The sequence below is a fragment of the Arvicola amphibius genome, chromosome 1, assembly GCF_903992535.2.
Source record: "Arvicola amphibius chromosome 1, mArvAmp1.2, whole genome shotgun sequence".
In the NCBI taxonomy this organism is placed as follows: domain Eukaryota; kingdom Metazoa; phylum Chordata; class Mammalia; order Rodentia; family Cricetidae; genus Arvicola; species Arvicola amphibius.
The window spans coordinates 111,098,421-111,117,331 of record NC_052047.1 but is presented as its reverse complement, the minus strand read 5'-3'; the positions used below and the strand labels follow the sequence as shown (position 1 = coordinate 111,117,331).

Below are 18,911 nucleotides of genomic sequence, written 5' to 3'. Positions count from 1 at the left end.
AAAACTGAGACACTAGAGGGGAGAAAAACAAGTCCACTCACTGTCCTCACCCTTCTCCCCTCCGGGTTGTTGCAGCAAGTTCCCAGGAACAGTCCTGGGCTCCTGGTTGACAGGAAGGGAGGTAGGAGGAGTGGAATGCATGCTTAAACTGAGCCGATCAAAAGACAGTGCTGTTTCCAGGCCATCTAGAACTCAGGGAATATGTGTAAGTGCGCGCACGCGTATACGTGTGCGTGCTAGCTCCCAGGGTTCCGGGTTGAGGGAGAGCGCCTAGTTGAGTGAGAGCAAGCCTGTGTACAGCCTGAGAGGACAGGGTCTCCATGACAACCGGCCTGACTGGCTCGCTGCGCTAGCTCTGCTCTCTTGGCTGGAAGGAGTTTCTTGAAAGGTCAGAGGAAGGAGCTTGTGGGAAGCTTGCAGCAGGTTCTGGAGCTTAAGCCGGTGGATCTGGGGGCCCTGGGCTCCCTAAGAGACTGTGGTGTGTGTGAGCCAGCCTCTGCGGAGAATGGAGTGGGCAAGAAATCACCCTGACTATCAGGTAAGGGCACTCTGAGTCTCTTGCTCTGAGTCTTGGGTTGTTTGTGGCAGGCCGGTGTCTGTGCTCTTCACTCAAGGTTTGGGGGTCGAAAATGATGTCATGTTCCAACAGTTGGATTCTATTAGCTTTGGGAGGAGGAGGAGGGAAACAGCCAATTTTCTTGACTTTGCGAATCTAGTTAATCTCACTCTGGCTGAATCATAGCTGTTTAGGCTTTGCTCTGCTTTTATTTAGCACAAAGCCACTGGATATTTTCACAGAAAGGCTCTTTTACAGGAAACTTAGTTCTCAGCACCGCAGCACTGCTGTAGCTCTTACCACGGAAACTTGGAGCCGCTCGGTTGGTTCTACCAGTGCTGTCTGCCCTGTTGTCCCCATGCCACTGTGTCTCACCTGTAACAGCAGCAATCAGATAAGCTAATAATGTGGCTCAGTGAAGAGTCTGCAGCGAGTTCCAAGTCTCCCGGGAGCAGTTAGCAGGACAGAGAGACAGACTATCTCGGCAGTGTCTGAGCTGGAGCCTTGCACTCTTTTTATGAAGTAGCTTTAGAAACAGGCTTTTAGCTTTTAGAAATCCCCTTAATGATGCTCATTACAGATTTTCTTGAGTTGTGGAAGAGGGGACTTTCTTGGGGTTTGGAGACTTGGAGATATCTGTCTAGTCCAAATGTTGCAGAGGGCTATCTTAGTACTACAGCTGCTAGGAACTATGAGGGACTATGCTTATGCTGGATCATCCCTTTGGCTCATATTTTAACCAAATCCCAGGACACATACTGTCCACATTGTACATGCTTTGTCCTAAATTTCAGGGAAAAAAAAATCTTGTTCTGACCTAGCGACATGGAGAGGGGTGGCATGTGGTGAACTCTGTGTAGCCCAGGAAAGGTTGTTTCTATAGGTGATGAAGTAGCTAGGCCGTCTGTAATGTTAAGAGGAGGATAAATGCTGCAGACCCTCCCTGCAGGAAACCCCTCAAGAGATGTACCTCTACTTCAGCTTACTCCTGGCCTCAGGGAACTTTGTAGAAGCTTTTGGTTTCTCAGTGGGGCCAGGGAACAGCTGTTGTTCCAGGCTCTTTGGTTTTTCCTTCTTGAACTTTCTGAACAGTGTGCCTTTTGTGTCCTAGCAAACAATAAGGGGGCCTTCTGATTAACTTCGGGTCAGCTTGCCAGTACAAGCACTGGCTCTGTAGCCCTGACTCTGGTGACCCATGTGTGTGTGTGTGCAACACTGTATGCACCAGTGTTGGGGCCCAAGGGACTGCCAGTGTGAACTGCATGGCCCCTGGACCTCAGACAGGCTACTTCCAAAGTTAATTCCGCCTTCTTTAGGGATCCTTTGCTTGGAGGAGTGTGGCCTATGGGTTGGGATTAAAGGTAGAGTTGTGAGGAACAGATGTCTGAGTCTGATGATGATACCTGTGAGGTTCTGCTGCTCGCTGGGAAGCCCTTAGCTAATAGGAACTTCAGATTATCAGCTGTGAGATGGAAATAATGCTAACAACTACACGGTGCTGCTGAGAGAAAGAAAATGGAATGGCTTCCATGAAAGCAGTTAGTTGTAAACAAGTCTATATTATACATTATGATAGAGAATGAAGCTTGAGGGATGGTCTGACTTCTCTGGAAAGTCACTTGGCCTCTTTCTTCTGGCTCCCTCATTTATAATGCACCTTTTACTCAGATGCATTAGTAAATTGCAATGAGAAAAAGCTCACAAGTCTTCTTTGAGATGTTTAAGGAAACAAACGGTGCTTTCTTGAGTAGACTTTGAACGCACAAATGATCCTTCACAGACACTTGAGAGACAGAGCTTCCTGTAGGTTTTGCAACCCATGTTTTAGTGTAGAGAGGAGTCCCAAGAGACCGTTCTCTTTTCCAGTCCACGTTCACAGCTTCCCACAGTGGTGGCATCGCACATTGTAGTGGTTGTAAGACAGGCCCTGGTCCTGCTGGGCTTCTCTGGGGAAACTGTCTTAAGTGGGCAGAGGGGCCAATCTCTTCAGCTCTGGGTTTGAAAGGTAGGCTTATAACTGGTACGAAGTGTTATTACTCAGAAATCCTCTTATGGAGCCAGGCAGCTCTTTAAGTAACTTGTAAGGCTATGGCTCAGGGGAAACCAAAAAGAAAAAAAAAAGGAAGTGGGAATTCCAGGGGCAGAAACTTGATATGTCCTGGAATTGTGCCAAGGAATGAAGCAGAAGAGTAGGGAAACACCAAGCAAGGATGTCCTAGGTTTTCTTGTCTTCAGTGAGCCTATAGGGTATATGGCATACTAGGGTACCCACCAATACCCTCAGCCTCTATTGTAAGATAGAGGAATACCTGCCAGCTATGACTTGGCATGGCATCTGGGGAGAACAGGCATAGAACAGGTTCTTTTCTTTTTCTTGAATCAAACAATGTAGCTCTCCTAGGTGGCTTCTCAGGCTTCAAGGTGAAGTTGCAAAGAAGAATTTGGATTGGACACATTGTTGTGGCCTCCCAGACCGAAGAAATTGTGCACAGCTTAGATTGTACTGCAGCTGTTCCTTTCTTCCCAGTCCTTCAGCTTCCCAGAGCTGAGTCACAGATTGGATCCCTCTATGTTTCTTAAGGATTAAACAGTAACATTCCTGTTTTCCTCCCTCTCTCCCCCTTCCTCTGCTCCCCTTCCTGTACACTTTCCCTCAGGACTCCCAATCTCCAGAAAGGATAATCAGTCACCAAGGAACTTGAAACTTGGAAAACTTTGGAGAACAAGGCCAAGGGCATTTTTAGTTCTGCTGGCCTGCCCCTTTCCCTGGGCTGGGAGGACAACTTTGGGGACGCAGCAGACTTCAAGTATCATGGGATCACCGGTAACCTGCAATTCAGAGACATGCCCTGACTTCCCCTGCATTTGACACTCAGAATCACTTTGGGCAGGTGGACTGGCTCCTGAGGGAAATGGGCCTGAGTACCTGTTGGAAACTGGGCTCTTAGCTGTCATTCATCCTAGCACCTTCAGATTTCCACTGTTGCATCCAAGAAAGTTTGCTAAGGCAACCAAGCAAAGGTAACACAGTTCTGAGGCTAAGCAGCAGCCTCCTAGAATCTCGCTCGACTTCCCTATTGTGCCTCCATGTTGGCTTGGAGCCTGGAGGAAGAAGCTACAGATAATTGAGTTCTTTGAGTTAGAGGGACCTTGGCTTAGAGGGCATGAGGCGGGGGGGTGCGTTGGCCATCTGGCGTAATATAATAGGCAGATTTCTCTTCAAAGCCTGTGGGAAAGCTTGCATTAATGTGACTTCTGTTAGAGGAAGGGAGAAAGGGACATCTCTTTCTGCTAGAGGGGAAGCACAGTGATCCTCTGTTTGAGTAAGTAGTGTCTGTTTTAGGGGAATATGTTGTCATTATATATAACACTGAGTTGATTAGAGAAATCCCAGAGTCTTTTTCTAACCTGGGACCCTAGAAAACATCTATGTGTTGTTGTTTTGTTTTGTAGGGAGAGGAGGTGTTCAGTGAGTCTTGACTACTGTATTAAAGAGTTTCTGTAATGATTTCTTCTCTTACTTCTTTTTATTGGCTCTAATATAATGCATACACTGTTGTGGGGCCTGCTGAAATGACTACAATAACTGAATATTTGGGCCTCTCTCAGATTGTCCTGTGAAAGGGCAAATTACATGCAATTAGGGTACAAAGCTGCTTCAAACAAGATGGGCCTGTTTCTATGGGCTTCTCTTGAAACCATGTAGTGAGAAGACTGCTTAGTTGTTCCTGGCTGCTTAGCCCCAAAATAATCACACAGAAACTGTATTAATTAAATCACTGCTTGGCCCATTAGCTCTAGAACTTTTTTCTTCTCTTCCCAAGCCTATGTACATTTATCCAACACTGTGACCCATTTAGAGGTCTTTTATGTCTGAATCTGTCCTGTTGTGTATCTGTAATTCTTTACTGTCCAGAAGGGCTTTTTACAATGCTAAGCGCTTCTTAAAAACTTAAGCTACACCATTGCTAGGGGAAATATGGCACTTCCTGCTTGCCCCACCCAGCCCAGCATGGTGGAGCTTCTCACTGCTTCAGAGAGCCACGTACAGTGCCCCATCTCTAGGCACACAGCTGGTCCATGCTGCCACCAAGCAAGCTGTAGCATGTTACTCACAAACCCCATTCAAATGCTCAGTCTCCTGAAAGAGTCAGAGGTTGCGCTGGCAGCACAGCCCAGAAAGCCGGCTTTTTTCTGCTGCTACTGAGTCAGGAAAACCTCTCTTAAAGAAGTGGCTAAAGTTTCATCTGGCTCCAGCAGGGCTTCATGGCTCTCCTGACTCCATCCTTCTTTCTCCCAGCATTCATGCAGTTCCACCTTCCCCTCCTACCTCTGTTCCACCCTGCCATAGGCTCAAGCTAGCTTTTTTTTTTTATTAACCAATCATATTCACAGCATACAAAGGGAAATTCCACATTAAAATCACTTCAGTTTCTTCTTCTGCAAGGCCTGCTGTGGCTGAAGGTTTGTCTGTGAATTGGAGATTGCCTTTGGGATTATTTGAGGACTGTTTGAATATGGAAAAAAAAAAGATGAACTGAGGGTTATGGGAGAAAGATCTAGAAGCAACAGGCCCTGAACAAGGGGGCTGAGAATAGAGTAGTTCTCAGCAGCAGCAGCAGTGGGTTAAGAGAAAGTCTGGCCAAGGAGGTCTTCATGTATATGAGATATATACATACATATATATATATATATATATAGATCTACCTATCTATAGATAGATATAGATATATATAGATATATAGATATCTCTCTATATATAGATATCTATATATATCTGTGTGTGTACATATATACATACACACATATCATATATCATTTTGAGTGTGTGTGTGTTGCTCAGTGAGCATGTGGTTCTGTCTTAAAACAGCTCTGGTGGATCTTTCCTGCTTGTTATACAGGAATGATCTTTTCAGAATTGCTTATTGCCTGGCTCCTTTCTGCTTGCCAGCCCAGGCAGAGCCCCTCAGGTCTTCCTTGGCTTCCTATTGGAGTCCCCTTGCAGCTTGCCCTCCCTCTTGTCCTGCTGACACAGGTTTGAGCCCAGCCCTCCTTACCTCTCCAAATACAAATCTATGTATTCTACCAAACCCATCTTGTAGGGGAGGCTTTGCAGCCAGCTTGGAGTGAGGGTGGTATAAGTTGGAGTAGGGGAGTTAGGGTAGGGTGAGGTATTAGAGTGGTACAGTGTGGGGAGTGAGATGAGATGGGGCACGCGAGAGATGATGGTTGTAGTATGATTCTTTTTACTACTCTTTTTGGACTTCTGGAAAGTTATCTCTATATTCACAGGTAAATTTGGGTAATTTTATTTATCTCAAAGTATTTTTATAAGTGTTATAGTTCTGGCCAATAAATGTCAGCTGTTGCTGTCGGTGACCTTTCCTTATGATCATTTCCACTGACACATGGCAGGAGAATGCATTGGCCTGGTAGCTGGTATATCTGAGTTTTAGTTCTGGCCCCATCTGATAGCTGGCTCTCAATTTCCTCTTCTAGAAAGCAGAAGGGATGAATTAAGAGTTCTCATTGACATTTTGACTTGTTAAATGCCAGTGTTGGTTTCCCAGATAGATTCTCTGAAATTCTATGAAATTAAGTGTATATTTTATTTCCCCAAATGACCAACATGAGTATAGTTTGTACTTTTAAATTATTTGAATAACTTTTAAGCCCATCAACTGGATTCTTTTTTTTTTAATTACAACACTGTTTGGCCAGTGACTCAGGCATATTTCTAGCTAGCTCTTACATCTTGAATTAACCCATTTCTCTTACTCTGTGTATTGCCATGAGGCTGTGGCTTACTGGAAATGTTTTGGATCCTTTTCCTTCGGCAGCTACATGGCATCTCTTTGACTCTGCCTACTCTCTCTATATATCTCTGTTTGGATTTCCCACCTGATTTTACTCTACTAAGCCATTGGCTGAAACAGCTTTGTTCATTATCTAATAAAAGAAATACATATATAGAAGGAGATCCCACATCATCTTCCTTTTCTCTCTAAATAAAAAGGAAGGTTTTAACTTTAACATAGTAAAATTACATATACAAAATAGTTATCAAACAAGAATTATAGTTATAATATTTAGTCTATTTACATTTGGCGAATTAAGGAAAATACTCTATCATCTCTCCTATCTTTGTGAGTTTAAATTTTTATATATAATTTATCCTTTATCATAGCTAAGGAAAACTATAACTATCTGTCTTCAACTTTTTAAAGACACCAAATGATGGAGGCGGGTCTTCTATCAATCTGTTGATTTCATTGGTTAATTAATAAAGAAAACTGCTTGGCCTAATAGGTTAGAACATAGGTGGGTGGAGTAGACAGAACAGGAAGAAGGAAGTGGATGGCTCAGTCAGATGCCACACCTCTCCTAAGTTAGTCAGACTGCCATGCCTCTCCAGAGAGAAGCCAGACGCGATGAAGCTCCAGCCCAAGATGGACGTATGCTAGAATCTACCTGGTAAGGCACCACTTTGTGGTGCTACACAGATTATTAGATATGGGTTAGTTAAGATGTGAGTAACAGGCCAGGCAGTCTTTAAAAGAATACAATTTGTGTGTTGATATTTCGGGTGTAAAGCTAACCATGTGGGATCCGGGCAGGACGAAAAGCAGGCCTGCAGCTCCACACTACAGAATGGCACCCAACGTGGATGGCTGAAGGCCTGAGAAAGCTTGGGAAAGAATAGAGTAAGGCATGCTTTCTTGATAACAGCAGTTTCTCTCAGGTCTGCTCTGCTTGCTAGAGGCAAGAAAGTGCTCTCATCTAAGAGAGGCTTCCTGACTCAGCTTCAGCTGCAAAACATTGCAGCTCTTTTAAGAGGTCCTGCTACAAAACACTTAAATGCTGTTGATGAAAATTAACTGCATGCTTTTCGGTATTCAGCCGTAGCAGGAAAAAAGCTGTGTCGTTTTAAAATGCCAGCTTTCTGGGCCGTCCTGCCAGGGCAAACTCTGACTCTTTCAAGCAGGCGGTCCTGACTATGGAGCTTTTGAGTGTTGTTTAACACTGTTGCAGCTTGCTTGCTGGCAGGGACCTTGAAACACTGTAGAATTATGGCAATGAATGTGGCTCTGGCCAATATCTCAGCCACAAGGCCGGAATCACATAAAGCTAAGGAATGGGCTGGATCTAGTTGTCAAAGTCACGGCTTTAGTCCTACTGATATTGTTTGGTAAATTAAAGACTCATGTGGTCACAAAAAGAGAGATATACAGTAAAAGAAAGATTCAAAGTCGAAGAAAATGTCTAAATGATTTATGATGTGTTAAAAATATATGCAGGCTAAAGGTTAAAGTTCTTAAAAAAAAAAAAGGAAGTAGTTTGTTGTGGTGGTACACACCTTTAATCCCAACACTTGGGAGGCAGAGGTAGATTGACCTCTGTGACTTCAAGGTGTGGCAGCACACACCTTTAATCCCAATGCCTGGGAGGCAGAGACAGACAGATCTCTGTGAGTTCAAGGTGTGGTAGCATACACCTTTAATACCAGTACTGGGGAGGCAGAAGCAGAAGGATCTCAGAGTTCAAGGACAGCCTGGTCTACAGAGTTATTCCAGGACAAAGATATATGGAGAACCTGTCTCAAAAAGTAAAAGTAAAAATAAACGAAATAGAGGTTAAAGTAAAGCCACACAAAAATGGAAAATACACAGAGAATCTTGATACTGTATACTATTATGCTCTCTTTGAATTGTTTGAATGCTGAGGAAGGAGAAACAGCTGCTAAAAGATATTTGTTTATAAATGCTGCTGAACTAATCCAACATAGATATTTTGAAAATACCTTGACTTCAGAATTTGGATCTAAGGATATGATACTTTGGAAAAGAGATTCTTCTTTTGTTTTTACAGAAAATGAGACCATATGGATTGCTTCTATCCCAATATGGTATGATAGACCACGTCCTCCTGAAAGGTTGCTGTGAACACCCTCAAAAAATTATTTCGCTCAACTGCCGACTGAGATGAACCTGGCACACAGGTTATACCAAAAAAGATCTGATTAACAGCGTCCCCATTCAGCAGGAAGCAGTTTGGAGAGAAATAACTGCGCCCATGTTCCCAAATATTGTTTATAAGTGTTCTTTTACATTTAAAGGGGGGATATGATATAGATATGAATAATTTGCATTGGTATAGATTTTGCTTTATTGATAGACATTTAAGGTCAATTTTGTTATATGTATATGTATTTTTGATACTGATTAAGGTATTGTGATTGTGTAGTTCATTTTAAAAATGTAATGTATAATTAAGAAATATCGGTTGTTAATGGATAATCATCAATAATAGTAAAGCTTATAGTCATGTTAGTTAGGTTTTCTAGATATATAGAGATATATTTCAGTTATAGACATTCTTCATATCTTTCAAAGACTACAGAATATTCCACTTAAATGTCTTAATAACTTAGGACTTTTCATGACAATGAGACACATCCTGGCAGCACAAGCTACTTCAAGAGGAAGATGGGCATCTAAGAGGCTACTTATGGAGTTTGATAGCCATTTGGGCAAGAAACTGCTCTTGCCTGGACTATTGCATAAACTGGACACAGAGAACCCTTAGAGAGAAGACTGCTGAACTTGTCTAAATGTGAGATGATCTTTCGGGGTTCCTGATTCAAGAAAGAGTCTGAGAGACATTCTGAAGGACACAGCAGATAGTGACTGAATTGCCTTCGAAATTTCCTGCTGCATAGAAATGTCTGCTGGATACTTATGGGCCTGTAGGCCGAAGATGGATGCCCCAACGGTACAAAAGAACTTTGGGTGACTGTCCAGGTAGCAAGATGTCTCTGTGATTTCTCGAGTTTGGAAGTTGATTATTTCTTGTTTACTTAGGTAGTATTATATCTTTCTGGAGTCTTTGATGGAGTTGAAGAATGGATAGGTAGTTATAGTTTTTCATTGTTATGATAAAAGATAAAATAGATATAAATATTGTAACTGTAATTCTTGCTTTATAACTGTTTTGTTATATGTAGTTTTACTATGTTAAAGTGAAAGCCTTTTTTTTTGTTGTTGTTTAAACAGAAAAAGGGGAAATGATGGAGGCGGGTCTTCTATCAATCTGTTGATTTCATTGGTTAATTAATAAAGAAAACTGCTTGGCCTAATAGGTTAGAACATAGGTGGGTGGAGTAGACAGAACAGGAAGAAGGAAGTGGATGGCTCAGTCAGATGCCACACCTCTCCTAAGTTAGTCAGACTGCCATGCCTCTCCAGAGAGAAGCCAGACGCGATGAAGCTCCAGCCCAAGATGGACGTATGCTAGAATCTACCTGGTAAGGCACCACTTTGTGGTGCTACACAGATTATTAGATATGGGTTAGTCAAGATGTGAGTAACAGGCCAGGCAGTCTTTAAAAGAATACAGTTTCCGTGTAATTATTTCGGATAAAGCTAGCCGGTGGCTGGGAGCTGGGCGGCGGGAAGCCGCCCGCAGCTCCACACTACAACCAAAAGGATATAATATTACCTAAGTAAACAGGAAGTGCATTGTAAGCAACTTTCAAAACTAGAATTGACAGAGACATCTTGCTGCCTGATCTATCACCCAAAGTTCTTCTGTAATGTTGGGGCATCCATCTTCAGCCTACAGGCCCATGGTACCCAACAGACTTTTTCATGAAGCAGGAGATTTGAAGATCTAGTCTGCCTTGTAATGGCAAAGTTCATCAGTTGCTTTCTTCTATATCCTGCAGAATGTCTGGCAGTTTCTTCTGTGAAGCAGGAACCCTAAAGGACCATCCTGTCTTTTAGAAAGTTTAGCAGTCACTTTTCTGTGGGTCCTACATGTCTAGTTCATACAGCATACCATCAAGTGGTCTAGGCAAGAGAAATTTCTTGCCCAAATGGCTATCAAACTCCATAAGGAGCCTCTTTGATGCCCATCATCCTCTTGAAGTAGATTAGTGCTGCCAAAAGCAGGCATGTTTCAATGTTGAGAAAAGTCTAAGTTCTTAAAACATTTTAAATACCATCTTCATCTTAAACAAGAGCAGATATATATATATATATATATATACACACACACACACACACACACACACACACACACAGTGTAACAAAATCAGCCTTAAATATCAATAGACTAATATCCATACCAATGCAAAGTATTTAACTCTATATCATATCCCCTCCCCCCATCAACTGGATTCTAAGAAGTGTTTTTACTTAATTCCTAAAACTTGGAGATGGGAATCTTGTTCTCGTGTTCAGAAGGTACATAAGTGCTTGCAGCAATTGCAGAGAGTAAGCAGGAAGCCTGCCAGTTAGTAAGAAAGATGTGAGTTTGCTTGGTGCTGCTGGTAATATTTTCATCAGTAGATGTTTCAAGCACCAACTTTTGATTTGCTCTGAAGAATGAATAAATGCTGCCATCATCTTTGAGAAAAAGGAGAAACTTTAGTCTGAAAGACTCTCTGTCAGCATTTGAGTGACCAGTTGGTGATCAAAAACAAAGCATGTGTTAGAGAAAGAGCCCTACAACCAGAATGATGGTTGGAACCTGGACTCCAGTCATACTGAATTCCAAATACCTGGTAATTCAGCCACATTCATGGATCCTTGTGATACCTTACCTAGCTTGTCCACAGCCTTTCTGTTCTCTCAAACTGAGGCAGTAAAAGACTTGTAATGAAGCCTACATGTAAAAGCATAGTTAGTCCTACCTTGTTGCTGAACAAAATATTAGCTATTTTTGTACTTATTACTCCAAGCAATATTTGTGACTAATCTGCAGGTTTTGTGATATCCCCTTTCTTTATATCAAGGGCAATTTTAGGAGTCCCCTGATGAGCAACAGATCAGAACTTTTGCATTTTGCTTTTGGTAAAGAAGTACATAATCTGGTGTGATGGTGCAAGCCTTTAATACAGGCATCTCTGTGAGTTTGGGAATAGCCTTATCTACATAGCAGATTTCAGGTCAGCCAGGGCCACATAGAGACTCTGTCTTAAGAAAAGAGAAATACAGTTGGGTGGTAGTGGTACACGCCTTTAATCCCAGCACTTAGACGGCAGAGGCAGGTGGATCTCTGTGAGTTTGAGGCCAGCCTGGTCTATAAAGCAAGTTCCAGGATAGCTAGAACTGTTACATGGAGAAACTCTGTCTCAAAAAAAAAATTTTTTTAAAAAAGGAGAGGAAGGAGAGAGAGAGAGAGAGAGAGAGAGGGAAATATATAAACCAAAGCGGGGTTTGGTGGGTGGTAGGGCATGTAATCTCAGTACTTGAGAGACTGAAGTAGGGGTTTGAAGCTAGCCTGGCTATATTGTAAGACACTCCTTCAAATCAAAACAAACAGATATATCAAGTGGGGGAATCTGGCCAAACCAAAGAACTGTCCAGGCTGAGAAGATCCTCTGTGAGAGCTAGCACATATATGACATTGGGGTGGGGACATGCCATAGCCCTGTATGAAGTAGCAGGATGGGAAGTGGGAGAGCTGACGGAGAGCAGAGACAGAGGCTGTGAGATCTAGGCCTTGAAAAGTGCCAGATATCTGAGCAAGTGGCTATGACTAAGACAGTAAATGGCATCAGGACAAACCCTGGCACTTTTCCTTCCCAAGAAACATGTTGATTCCATCCATGGGTTCCATTTGCTCAGCACTGACCACTGTTGGTAGTGGGAGATCTGGATAGGGAGGCTCTAATCTGTGTCTTAAAAAAAATTAATAGCCCATTATCTACAGTGTAATTATAAAGAGATTTCCTTTTCCCAGCTGCAAGAAACAGGAACTTTTGCTGCCAAATTTAGCAGTGTGTTTTAAGTCCCTCAAATCTCCTTCCAGTGCTACCAAAGCTTTGTTGTTATCTCCTGCTGAAATATCGCCTGGAAAGGTCATTCCAACTGTGCCAGTTAATGGATCCACTGAACTCAGACAGGGGAGCAGACTGGGGAGTACCTGGGAGTAGGTGCCTTGCAGATGTTCTTCTTAAATAAGACTGCTTTTAACTTAATAAGGTGGTTGTTCCTCTCTAGAAAACCACACTTTGCAGAGGAGGGCCAAATATTCTACAGTTACTTCTGAAGGCTCTCAGAGGCTAGTGAGGCTCAGGGTCTAGTCGCCCATAGTATTCTCAGAACCTCAGTCTTGTTACTCAGCAAAATCATGGCCCCTATTCTTTGTTGGCAGAAAGTTTCTTTGGCACAAATTTAACACCAGACTTTCTCCCTTCTCCATTTGGCTACTCAAGACTTACCTTGTTCTGCTGGAATTAAAAAATGAAGCCTGTGGGGTACTGGAGCCACGCATGAAACTCATTTTCAAGGGTTTGGGGACAAGTGGGTCAGAGCCATGTGCATGTAGACTTTGACACTTGAGAAAAAGGAACGCAGATAGAGGAAGGAAACAAAAGAATATGACTGACCTGGAAGCTGTAGGGAAGAGGATGTGCTCGAGTGACAGGAAAGCACCTAGACAGGTGACGTGAGCTTGGCGGGGCCATGACCTTGGTGTGCAGCCTCGACTTGATGAACTCAGCCAGCTCTGTTCAGAGGAATTAAACTTTGAATTCTGGGGATAAAGTGCTTTTCTTTGCCCTTTTCCCCACCTGTGTGTTACTCACTCTATGGTTTCAGACCTAAATGGACTAGCATCCTTCTCTCTGAGTGTGAGTATTCATTGCTGCCCAGGGCTGTTGCTGTCCAGCTGTTACCTTATGGCTTCTGAGAGCCAACTGTGAGTATAGTGGGGAAAGAAGGGTTTGATTAATTCTAAATTAGCACCCAAAGTGGATAGGGATCGAGTTAAAAAGAAAACAAATGGGAATTTTTGTTGTATTTAAATCACATTTAGTAGAATTTTAAGCCCTCCCCTCCCCCATCTCGTAACCTACAGCTGTTGGGCAAATCTTGGTGAGATTCAAAAGCAGTCAAGACTTGCTTTCAGCTGCAAAACTTAAGGTCAGAAGTCGATGTGGCTCACTGGAAGAAGTTCAAGGCAGAGCATGCCCAGGACTAGGAACCTCCTGAGCTCCTAGCAGCATTTAATGTTTCTCAGTGGGGGAGCTGGGCTGACTTTATTTATGGATGTTTCCCAAGGGTTTTTTTTTATCTTCCTCATCTACATCTCTTCCTTGGGGGCCATCCTCTACTGTTAGTCATTAGTCTAGAGACAGAAGGGCAGGGCTTACCTCTGCCTCACATGTCAGAAATTTATTTATTTATTTATTCAATAACTATTTACTTGAGACAAGGTTTTACTAATTCAGCTAAGGCTGGCCTGGAACTTGAAATTCCCCTGTCCGCACCTCCCCAGTGCTGGGATTACAGGTGTGCCACCGTGCTCCATTCATTTAACAGCTATTTATTTAATCTTTATGTAGTTTTGTATGTGTGTGTGTAAGAGAGACAGAGAGGCAGAAACACACAGGCACAGACAGAAAATATGAGAATGTGTTAGTTGAATCAGTGAGTTGAATCTATTTGCTTCTGCATATGCCAGGCTAACTGGCTCAGCAGCTTCTGTGGGGAGATTCGCCTGTCCCCTCCTCTGTCTTGACGTAAGGAGCACTTGGATTATAGGTGCACACTTCTGTGTCTGATTTTTTTTTTTTTTACATGGAATCTGGGGATTTGAATTCAGGTTCTCACTCATGTACAGCAGGTGCTTTGTCTACTAAACCTTCCCTCCAGCCTCAACAAATACTACTGAGTGTCCACTTTGTTCTAGCTACTGTACTGTGTGTTAGGGGTGTAGAGATGACATAGACAGTAAAAGTCTTTTTCATGGAGCTTGTTGTAGAGAGGATTCGGCAAACAAATAAATTGATTAGTACATGGTATAAAGAAGAGAGGATGATGATTCGAGAGGGGTTAATGTGGACTGGAAAGGTTGGAAAAGGCTTCTTAGAGAATGAGGTTTAAGCTGTGACCTCTAAGGTAAGGAGAAGCCAAAAATATGCAGACTTGGAGAAGTACCTTCCCGAAGGAAGGAAGGAAGGAAGGAAGGAAGGAAGGAAGGAAGGAAGGAAGGAAGGAAGGAAGGAAGGAATAACAAAGACAAAACTCAGAGGTTGAGATAGCTTCATGGGCTGAGTAAAAATGGTTGGAGTGTAGGACCCAGTGATAATATGTTGGCCAGTGCCAGTTGGGATTGAGCCGAATGGCCATTGTTAGGGGCTTGAAAACCCAGTGTGAGAGGTACACATTTAGATATGTCACCCACTTTGCAGTAGGATGTGGAAATTTGACAGGGCTGGCTAACTAAGAGTAGCAGTGAATCTAATGAAGAGGAATCAAGAAAAAGAGAAAGGAGAAGCAGCGGTCTGGAGTAGGGATGGACGTCAACAAGCTCAGCTAGCAGAGACTGAGTGGACACATTCTTGAGGTCAAACAATATGTGTTCACAATTTTCCAAAGATTTTAGGTTTATGTTATTTTATTAGTGATGTATTATTATGGCAGGTACTTTTATTTGTCATTTTAGTAAACCCTCATGATAATCTCTGAGTAAATCTGTGATATTCTGATGTCTCCAGGAACTCAGAGTCACTAACTCACTTTAACTCTGGATCTAAGTCTATGTGAACCAAAGCATGTGCTCTCTCTACACCCCATTCTGACTGACATACACAAAATGTGTTTCTTCTCAGGAACCTGAAACATTTAATGACGTCCCTGCTCAGAGTTGTATGTTTTCTTGATGACTATGTTCTCCTTTCAGTCATTGGAAGGGTTTTTTTTTTTTTTTTTGGTTTTTCGAGACAGGGTTTCCCTGTAGTTTCTAGAGCCTGTCCTGGATCTAGCTCTTGTAGACCAGCCTGGCCTCGAACTCAGAGATCCGCCTGCCTCTGCCTCCTGAGTGCTGGGATTAAAGATGTGCGCCACTACCGCCCGGCTCATTGGAAGTTTTGAATATTTGTAGAGTTGAGTGGAGTATTTTCAACTTTCTCTGAAATGATTACTATGTTAACTGCCAAGACTGTCAATCAAATTAAAAATGGGGCAGGGGTTTTGGATGTGTGGCAAGACTGGAACACAAATAACCTGACTTAACCTTTCTCTTCTTTCTCCTCACCCACTGTATTTTTAATTTATGGGTATATTGTGGTGTGTGTGTGTGTGTGTGTGTGTGTGTGTGTGTGTGTGTGTATACACCTGAGTGCAGGTGCCCTTGGAGACTAGAAGAGGGCATCAGATTCCCTGGAGCTGGAGTTGAGAACTGTCAATTTAGGTTCTGGCAACAGAACTGGGATCTTCTGCAAGAGCAGTATATATTCTTTTGTGTTTGTTTGGCTGGTTAGTTTTGGTTTTTTTTTGTTTTGTTTTGTTTTGTTTTTGAGTCAGAATTTCTCTGTGTGTAGCTGTGGCTATCCTGGGACTTGCCCTGTAGACCAGGCTGGCCTCCAACTCATGGAGATCTGCCTGCCTGTGCCTCCCAAGTGCTGGGAAAGGTGTGCACCACCACCACCCGGCCAGAGCAGTGCACACTCTTAACCATTGATCCATCTTTCCTCACCAGCTGCATTCCCTCCTTCTCTCCCTCCCTCCTTTCTCAGTCTCATACATCTCAGGGTGATCTCAGACTTGCTGTTTAGTTGAGGGTGGCCTTAGATATCTATTGTCCCTTCTTCTGTTTCTGGAGTGCTAGGATTACAAGCACGTACTACCTAATTTATGCAGTGCTGCAGTGTGGTTTCCTCACATTATTTTCAGTTATGACTTCTTGGCTTTTATAGTAAGAAGATGGAATTTGTCTTTTGGAAAAAATAATTTATTGGTAAACCAGTAGTTGCAATAAATAAGTGTTTATTTTGTAGTTTATGGGTCTTTTCAAGTCTCTGCGTTTGTTGGAATGTTTAAGGGAATGTTGGAATGTATCAGGTCACAACTTTGACTTCTTGGAAATTAAACATTAACTGCATTGAATTTACAGATACTTCTTTTAAAGAAGGGACTGAACCTGCCTGGCTTGAGACGCAGGGTTCAGAAGTTAAGGGGTGTTTGGGTGCTTGTGAGCTCTTAATCCTTGGAGTTCGCGTGATCTGTGGTCCACCATGCTGGAATGGAACAGTTTGTTGGGGACAGAGCAGGGTAAGAGTGAGTTTCAGGTAAGCATAGATTTCTGAGACCCAGAGGAGTTTCCTTTGTGAGTAATGGGTTCTGCCTTCCTACCTCCATCCCTGTCTGAAAGAAAGATATGTGATTTGAGTGAAGGTGGTTTTTATTTTCTGATTGTGCTTAGCACCAATTCACTGAACAAAAATTCAATACTCGTCCACCATGAGCAGAGAACTCATAGATGAGTTCCAGGATGAGGCTGGGAAGATGAGCTAAGGTTGAAACTTGAAGAGCTGGACCACCAAAAGCCACAGAATCACTGCTCTAAAAGCAGCGAAGAGCAACTTTGGAATCAGTTTGTGGAAAAGCAGCCTATGAGGCCATGTAGAAGACACGGCTGGAGTAACAGAAATCTTGCCCATCTCCCTGGGTGTTTTACCACAGATAGGTGATGTTCCTGTCTGCCAAAACTGATTTAGAGTAGTAGAAAGTCAGGGGAGTCTAAGGGCAGAGTCTGAATTCCCCTTACAGAGCTCTCAGGAACCTTAGATCGGTGGTTCTGAGGCTTGAACATACACCAGTCTTACCCGGAGAGCTTGTTTTCAGTTCAGTAAGGCCAAAATGGGCCCCAGAGTTTGTGTTTTGGGCAAGTTTATAGCTATGCCTGCTGTAATTGTTGGTGGTGTTGGTGTGGGATGAATGTGGTGGTCTTATGTATGGTATTGGTGTTGGTAGTGTGTGCTGATGATGGTAGTTGTGTGTGTGGTGGTGTGATGGAGGTGGTGGAGGTGGTGGTGTGATGGAGGTGGTGGAGGTGGTGGTGTGATGGAGGTGGTGGAGGTGGTGGTGTGATGGAGGTGGTGGAGGTGGTGGTGTGATGGAGGTGGTGGTGTGATGGAGGTGGTGGTGTGATGGAGGTGGTGGTGTGATGGAGGTGGTGGTGTGATGGAGGTGGTGGTGTGATGGAGGTGATGGAGGTGGTGGTGTGATGGAGGTGGTGGAGGTGGTGGTGTGATGGAGGTGGTGGTGTGATGGAGGTGGTGGTGTGATGGAGGTGGTGGTGTGATGGAGGTGGTGGGGGTGGTGGTGTGATGGAGGTGGTGGGGGTGGTGGTGTGATGGAGGTGGTGGAGGTGGTGGTGTGATGGAGGTGGTGGTGTGATGGTGGTGGTGTGATGGAGGTGGTGGTGTGATGGAGGTGGTGGTGTGATGGAGGTGGGGATGGCGATGGAAGTAGTGGTAGAGGTGGTGGTGATGTGGCACATGGTGATGATGATGATGGTAGTGGTGGCTTTGCACCCTCACTCTGAGAAGTACTGTTTAAGAGGCTTGGTGGCTGACATATAGTGAGGCTTTGAGAGTAATTGGCTTACTGTCTTTAAGTAGCCTAGAATTTCTTTCTTTCTTTTTTTTTAATTGAGCTACATATTTTTTCTACTCCCATCCCTTTCCCTCCTCTTCTACCCTCTCCCATGGTCCCCATGCTCCAAATTTACTCAGGAGATCTTGTCTTTCTCTACTTCCCATGTAGATTAGATCCATGTCTGTCTCTCTTAGGATCCTCATTGTTGTCTAGGTTCTCTGTGATTGTGAATTGCAGGCTGGTTTTCTTTGATTTATGCCTAAAAGCCACTTATGAGTGAGTACATATGATATTTGTCTTTCTGTGTCTGGGTTATCTCACTCAGTATAATGTTTTCTAGATCCATCCATTTGCCTGCAAATTTCAAGATGTCATTGGTTTTTTTTTTACTTCTGTGTAATACTCCATTGTGTAAATGTACCACATTTTTCTTTATTCATTCTTCGGTCAAGGAGCATTTAGGTTGGTTCCAGGTTCTGGCTGTGACAAACAATGCTTCTATGAACATAGTTGAGCACATGTCCTTGTGGCACAATTGAGCATCCTTTGGGGATGTACCCAAAAGTGGTATTGCTGGGTCTTGAGGAAGGTTGTTTCCTAATTTTCTGAGAAATTGCCCCACTGACATCCAGAGGGGCTGTACCCATTTGTATTCCCACCAGCAATGTAGAAGTGTTCCCTTTACCCCACATCCTCTCCAGCATAAACTGTCTTCAGTGTTTTTGATCTTGACCATTCTTACAGGTGTGAGTTGGAATCTCAGAGTTGTTTTGATTTGCGTTTCTCTGATGACTAAGGATGTTGAGCATTTCCTTAAGTGTCTTTAAGCCATTTTAGATTCCTCTATTGAGAGTTCTCTATTTAGATCTGTATCCCATTTTTTTTAATTGGATTATTTTTTGATGACCAATTTCTTGAGTTCTTTGTCTATTTTGGAGCTCAGACCTCTGTCCGATGTGGGGTTG

General features: G+C 43.2%; 1 protein-coding gene across 1 annotated transcript in view; it reads left to right on the top strand.

The window, feature by feature from the left end:
• The first annotated feature begins 264 nt into the window (after positions 1–264).
• The window catches only part of Dennd2b (DENN domain containing 2B), a 102,887-nt gene continuing 84,240 nt past the window's right edge, over positions 265–18,911 (top strand). The window contains exon 1 of the mRNA XM_038322954.2: positions 265–538. The gene's annotated coding sequence lies outside the window, so the exon portion shown is untranslated. The remainder of the gene's footprint in view (positions 539–18,911) is intronic.